The sequence below is a fragment of the Camellia sinensis genome, chromosome 5, assembly GCF_055761805.1.
Source record: "Camellia sinensis isolate YWXY chromosome 5, ASM5576180v1, whole genome shotgun sequence".
NCBI lineage: Eukaryota > Viridiplantae > Streptophyta > Magnoliopsida > Ericales > Theaceae > Camellia > Camellia sinensis.
This window is the reverse complement of record NC_138965.1, coordinates 200,347,854-200,355,427: the sequence shown is the minus strand read 5'-3', so window position 1 is coordinate 200,355,427 and position 7,574 is coordinate 200,347,854.

Here is a 7,574-nt window from a genome sequence, read left to right as displayed (position 1 = left end):
GAAACAACGGGACCACTTCAACTGGTCAAACGGATCATCTATACTGGGCATAGGGTATTTATTCATAACCGTAGCCCGATTCAATTTTCGATAATCGATACAAAGTCTCAAGGCACCATCTTTTTTTTTTAGCAAAGAGGGCCGGTGTTCCCCACAGCGAAACACTAGGGTGAATAAAGCCCTTATCTAGCAACTCCTGGAGTTATATCTTCAACTCACTCAACTCGGCTGAGGCAAAACGATAAGGTGCCATGGAAATCGGTGCTGTGCCAGGCACTAAGTCAATAAAGAACTCGATCTCTCGATGGGGTGGCAAACTAACAAGATCCTCGAAAAAGACGTCCGAGTACTCACACACCACTCTCGGCAATACAGTCTGGGTCTCATCACACTCACTACTCATAAAGCTAGCGAGAAGACTACTAAGCTCACTCCGCCCTCGCGGGTTATACACCAATGGCAACACATTACCAACCCGATCTCCCAAGAAATGGAAACAATCCCCGCTCAAGGAACAAACAGTGACCCTCTGGCAGTAACAATCAATAACTACCCGGTATGACGATAACCAGTCCATACCCAAAATCACATCAAAACCCGACATAGCCATAATTACAAAAGAGAATGGAAGACGGCAGTCGGCGACCTCTATGTCACAACCTCTACATCCTTGTTTCAAAATCAAGTTGCCCCCAACAAGCAATACAACACAAATAGGAGATGCTAACTGTGCCAACTCCAATCCCAAAATAGATGCAAATGCAGCAGATATAAAGGAATGGGATGCACCCGTATCAATCAACACATTGGCAACCGAGTTGCAAAACAAAAAGGTACCTCTCACAACAATGGAGCCGGTACAAGATCCTGCGCGGTAACAGCATACACGCGCCCAGTAGGTCTCTGGTCAACCTGCTCACCTCTCGAAGCAAAAGACTGTTGCACAGACTAAGATGATGAAGCCCCCTGATTGGCCCTCGAGGCCTGAACACACTGTGCTGGCTGCGAACTCTGCGTCTGTCTCGAACCAGACGCACCGGGTGTACCACCCAACTATGGACAGAACTTCTTCAAGTGCCCCGCCTGACCACACTTGTAACAGGAGGACGACCGGCCTCTGCCCTGACTCTGGCTCTGAGGTCGAGCCGAAGATGAAGCTGCTCCATAACCTCCTCCCCTCTATGGGCAAGCTAGAGACTTGTGGCCCAGCTGACCACACTAGAAACAGGTAAAGTCTCCCTAGCTGCCTCTCCCAGAACCCGAACTCGGTACTGGAAAGGTAGATCTCACCAAAGCACTCTGGGACTGCTGAGGGTTAGAACCCCTCTGCCTCCTACCATCCCCCAGGCCATCCGAACTCCTCTTGGAGCCCCTCATCCTCTCATCCTCCTCCTGCATCATAGTCTCCATATGGGTCGCGGCATTTACAAGACGCCCATACTCCCGGGTCATGGATCCCCCAACTCTGGTCTTAAGCCCATACCTCAACTTCTTCTCGAACTCAAGACAACGGCATTCTTCCGACGCCACAAGCTTAGGAGCAAACCTGGATAAACTGGTAAAAGTGGCCCCAAACTCGGCCACTGGCATACTCAGCTGCTTGAACTAACAAAACTAGTCCCTCAGTTTCTCTCTAACAGCTAGGGACAGAAACTTCTCCTGGAAAGCGTCTACAAAGGCCTCCCATGTGGCATCAATACGACCTCTCATAAACTTCCACCACTGACCCGCATCCCCCTTAAGCTGGAAAGATGCCAAGGTCACCTTCAATGCCCCGTCTTCGATGCCAAGCATCTCAAATGTCTTAGTCATCTGTTCCAACCACTCATCAACCTTAAGTGGCTCTTTCGGATCACCGACAAACTCATCCGGATTTGACCGGAAGAACTCCCTCTTTAGAAAAGAAGGCCCTGCATCAACAACCTGGGTCGGGACTTGATTTTCAGCTCTGAGAATGCCCATGGATTCCCTCAAAGCTCCTGCTATCTCACGGGCTAAGGTGCCCATGGCCTACTGGCTCGGCCACATTGGCCTGACCAACACCCTCCTGCTGCGCCGGAATCTCATCCAGTATAGGCATCTCGTGCCTCCTAGGCCTACCTCGCCTACCACCACGTCCTCGTCCTGACATCCTAATAAAGGTAATGAAGAACATTAGCACATTCATAAATGTGCCGAAGCTATAACACTCGCGTCCTAATGCAATGGACAACTATAATTCACTCCACGTAAGCACATAATCACATAAGCACTTACGAATTTCATTTCTGGATAATGATAGTCCCAAGGCGTTACTAGAGTTCCGGTTAGAAACAGCATTGATCAAGTGCTTTTCCAACAAGACTCACAGAAACCCAAGGATCCAATCAACATCCTAGAAACTAAATCTCATACCCATATAGTCACATAAACATGTTATCACATAAGCACATAACACTACATCTAAGTCTCTAACAAGTGAGACAAACCCACTGTGATACTAATCACTTCCCACGTACCCAAAGTATTCAAACCCGGTACGCTCTGATACCAAGTTGTAACGCCCTCAAAATAAACCCAAAAACAGACATCCATGATATAAGAAAGAGATATCATATTTCATAAATCAGAGTATTCTTGCAGAATGTATTACATGTTGACAACAAAAGTAAATGCCCTATGGGCTTACAACTTTCCAAGTCAACACTTGGTTACAAAAAAGAGAGTACTAACTCTACACAAAATAAGCCCTTAGCTTGATATACATGTAATACAAAAAGTAATCAAAAAGGTCTCTCAGCCACTAAGCCTCCCAAGCTACGTCCTTGGAGGTGTCATGTCACCTGCACCTGAAAATGATGTCCCAAATAGGGTAAGCCAACGCCCGTGGAGATATGCTAAACATAATATGAGCAATAACTAAAACATTAGCAATTGATAAATGTTTAACTCATATAAACCAACATACAGTACAATCCAGTTTCATAATCCTTTACTTATCCAATTCTCAACTTATAAACACGGTCCAGAACCTGGCCAAACAACTTAGATGAGACTACATCTTATGCCAACAATACTCCAAACTGCCATTTTTACGGAAATTGCATCTGTGGGATTCGGCACCCATGTGTAATTATTTTCTTGTGGCCATTTTACGGAAATTTCATCCGCGGGACTCGGCACCTCTGTATAATTATTTTTGAATTACCATTTTACGGAAATTTTCTCCGCAGGATTCGGCACCCATGTATAATTATTTTCGAATTGCCATTTTATGAAAATTTCATCCGCGGGATTCGGCACCCATGTATTCAAATACTCATCATATACAATGACCAATCAATACACATATTCGTTGTATTATTCCAATCGTCATACTTAATGACATACTCAAATTGATTAGTTTTAATTCACTTAATCATCATGCAGTGTCTACAACAATCAAGATTATCCTCCACCGATAGCCCAAGTAGTTATTTCTAAACAGATAATAAATGCACCAACAGATAAATTATCAATAATTCTCAAAGGTAAGCGATTATTAAGTCCAACTCCACCATTCTACTACATAATGAGCCAATTTCATTATTCCCAACTCAACTTCATATTTCCATAACATTCCCAAATTAATTATATAAATTAATTCATAACAAAAATTAGGGCTTTCTTTCCTCTTTCTAAACATTGACCAAAAGGCTCGAATATCAACAATGACCTCACTTGAGACCCAAAATACACATGTAATGTCCCAAACAACAAAACCCCTCTTTAAACAATTGAAACCCTAACACCCATAGTTACCCAACTTCAACATCATATCAAAATGACTAAAAGTTTATATCAAAGACCATAAAAATGAGTAGTTATCCCTACCTCAAATTCGAAGCTCAAAGGAGGAGGTAAAGAAAATCGAAAGTGCTCCAAACCCCAATATTTTCGGATTGATAGATAGCACAAGCCAAGCTCTACACTTTTTACAAAGGGACAAGGCTAGAAGCAAACTAGAACTAGATCAAACCTTAGAGAGAATGTGAAATATAGTGAGAGAAACTCTCAAAATAGGTTTTTGAAAAGTAAGAGAGAGAGTGAGAGTTGAGAAAGTGATCTAAAATGACCCAGCTGCCAACTGATATACGTATGACCCGCTCGAGCGGAGAATAGGACGCTCGAGCGTCAAACACAAAAACTAGACCCGTTCGAGCTCCAAGACACAACTGCAAAACTCCACCCGCTCGAGCGCAAAGGAAAACCCGCTCGAGCGTAGATTACACTCTTCCAGTACTTTTACAGACATCGAACACCCGTTCGAGCGCAAGGATACCTGCTCGAGCTCGACCCGCTCGAGCGTAAAGAAATCAGTTCGAGCATGAAAAACACATCTGTAGTATTTTTGTAGACGGACAAACTACTAAAGGTATGCAAACTCCGCTCGAGCGCAAGAATACCCGCTCGAGCGGATCACTAAAAATCTGGGCAACAAGAGTTGGGACAAAAGCTCAACCAACCTGTTTGAAACATGCTCAAGACAATTCTAAACTCAAATGCAAAGAGTTAAAGGACGAAAATGAAGTACAGACAACAACAACTATCAACGGAACCGAATCCGGAATACAGTAAACATGAGAGGGAAAACCGGGATCGCTATAAGTAAGGTTTTGAAATTTATAGTTTTATTTATTTATTTATTTTGAAATATCTTTGAGTAGGATATAAATTTGATGAGGGAATTTGAATTAGAATCAAACTCATCTTTTATCTATAAATATTTTGAAAAAAATCCTATCCATATGATATTATATATATCCATGCTCTAAGTAATTAAAAAGTGAAATAAAATATATTTAAAAAGAGGAAAAAAATAGGAAAATAAAATGAGAGAATAATAGATGTGCCACCTAGGAAAGAGTTTAATGAGATGTTAGGATTGAGAATTTGAAATTTTTTAAGAGATCACTACACTTGGTTATATTATATATATATATATATATATAATATAATATATATACTAGCGTATGCTCGTACCTAAAGGCACGGTATAAATAATGTTAGGATTATAATATAATTGTATTCCCAATAGTATTTAAATTTATTTTTTAATTTGATAAATTCACAAATTTATTATAAAATATTAGAGTTCTCATAAAACTCCTCGCGAAAACTCGTTTTTGCTTATACAATATATAGCTAGATAGATAGATACGCCTGGCATACATACAATTTTTACGGGAATACATACAATAATGCGTTTGCTTATATAATTATATGAAAATTGTATGTCTACCCGTAAGGTCCTACTGTATTACGGGGCAAACATACATTGTATGGAAATATGTATAAAATATATTGAACAAATATGAGAAAATAAAAAATAAACAAATAGAAAGAAAAATAAAAATGGGAGAAAATAAAAAAAAGAAAAGAAAAGAGGGAGGAAGGTGGGATCATGAAATTATGGAATAATGGGTGAGAAAAGGAAAAAGTAAGAGAGAGAAGCGGGAAAGTAGAAAATGTACATGTAGGATATTTTTTGAAAAATATATCTCAGCCGTTGTTTTATAATTTGAATAGATCTGAGCCGTCCAAATGTCCTAGTAGGACAAATGAGTGTAGAACAAATTTAAAAATCATCCTGCTTTATTATATAGATGTTGAAGATTCATATGAGATCTAAATTTATAAAGTCTATCATGTATTCAATATATTTAAAAATAATAATTAATTGTTCAAATTCATTTAATTTGTGAACTATGAAATTCATTAATTTAATTTCCACTAACACAGTAAAATCTGGCTCTTAATTCTGGGATCGCAGACTTTTTCATATAATATGAATAAAAAATAAGTGAACAAAAAGGAGAAAATAAAAAAAAAACAAATAGAGAGAAAAATAAAAATTTGAGAAAATAAAAAAATAAAAAGAAAAGAGAGAGGAAGGTGGGATCATGGGATCATAAAAGGATGGATGAGAAAAGAAAAAAATAAGAAAGAGAAACGGGAAAATAAAAAATGTACATGCAGGATATTTTTTAAAAAATATATCTTACTGTTGTTTTATAATTCAAATAGATCTAAGCCGTTCAAATGTCTTAGTAAGATAAATGTGTGTATGACAAATTCAAAACTCATCCTGCTTTATTATATAGATGTTGAAGATTCATATGAGATCTAAATTTACGAAATCTATCAAGTATTCAATATATTTAAAAATAATAATTAATTGTTCAAATTCATTTAATTTGTGGACTAAAAAAATAATTAATATAATCTCCACTACACAGAGTAAAATTTGGCTCCTAATTCTGGGATTGCAGACTTTTCCATATAATATGAATAAAAATATGTGAACAAAAAGGAGAAAATAAAAAAAAAACAAATAGAGAGAAAAATAAAAATGGGAGAAAATAAAAAAATAAAAGAAAAGAGAAAGGAAGGTGGGACCATGGGATCATAGAAGGATGGGTGAGAAAAGGAAAAAGAAAAAACGGGAAAATAAAAAATGTACATGTAGGATATTTTTTGAAAAATATATCTCAGCCATTGTTTTATAATTTGAATAGATCTGAGCCATCCAAATGTCCTAGTAGGATAACTGTGTGTAAGACAAATTCAAAAACCATCCTGCTTTATTATATAGATGTTGAAGATTCATATGAGGTCTAAATTTACAAAACTTATCAGGTATTCAATATATTTAAAAATGATAAATAACTATTCAAATTCATTTAAATTGTGTACCAAAATATTCATTAATATAATCTCCACTACACACACTAAAATCTGGCTCCTAATTCTGGGATCGCAGACTTTACCATATAATATGAATAAAAATATGTGAACAAAAATGAGAAAATAAAAAAAAATAAACAAATAGAGAGAAAAATAAAAATGAGAGAAAATAAAAAAAATAAAAAGAAAAAAGAGAGGAAGGTGGGATCATGGGATCATAAAAGGATGGGTGAGAAAAGGAAAAATGAAGAGAAAGAAGCAAGAAAATAGAAAATGTACATTTACGATATTTTTTGAAAAAATATCTCAGCCGTTGTTTTACAATTTGAATAGATCTGAGCCATCCAAATATCTTAGTAGGACAAATTCAAAAACTATCCTTGTTTTGTTATATATAAATATATATAGTATAGATAGATAGATAGATAGAAGTATAGATATAGATAGATTAAGAAAATGAGAGTAGTTAGGTAAGAGGCTGCATAACTGTGCCATTTGATATCAGCACATATTTAAACACAAATCCTCTAAGAATAATATAATAGTTTCATCACTTCTATTAACACCGTTAAAGCTACTGATATTGTGTGGGTATAATATAATTTCATTAAAATTATGGAGCTAACTTCAATTTTTATAATTTCATTAAAATTATGGTAGATTAAAGAATGGTACCCGCCATAACTTAATTGGAAAATTAGCATTAGTGGTATTTTCGAAAAATTATTACAAATTTATAGAATAATTTAGGGAGACTTATTTATAAGTCCTTTTTTAGACACTTATGGTAGGCTAAGTCCTGTGTAATTTCTTATAAAGTCTCAAGTCCTATTTAGATATGAATGTATTCCACAATATCCTACATAAAC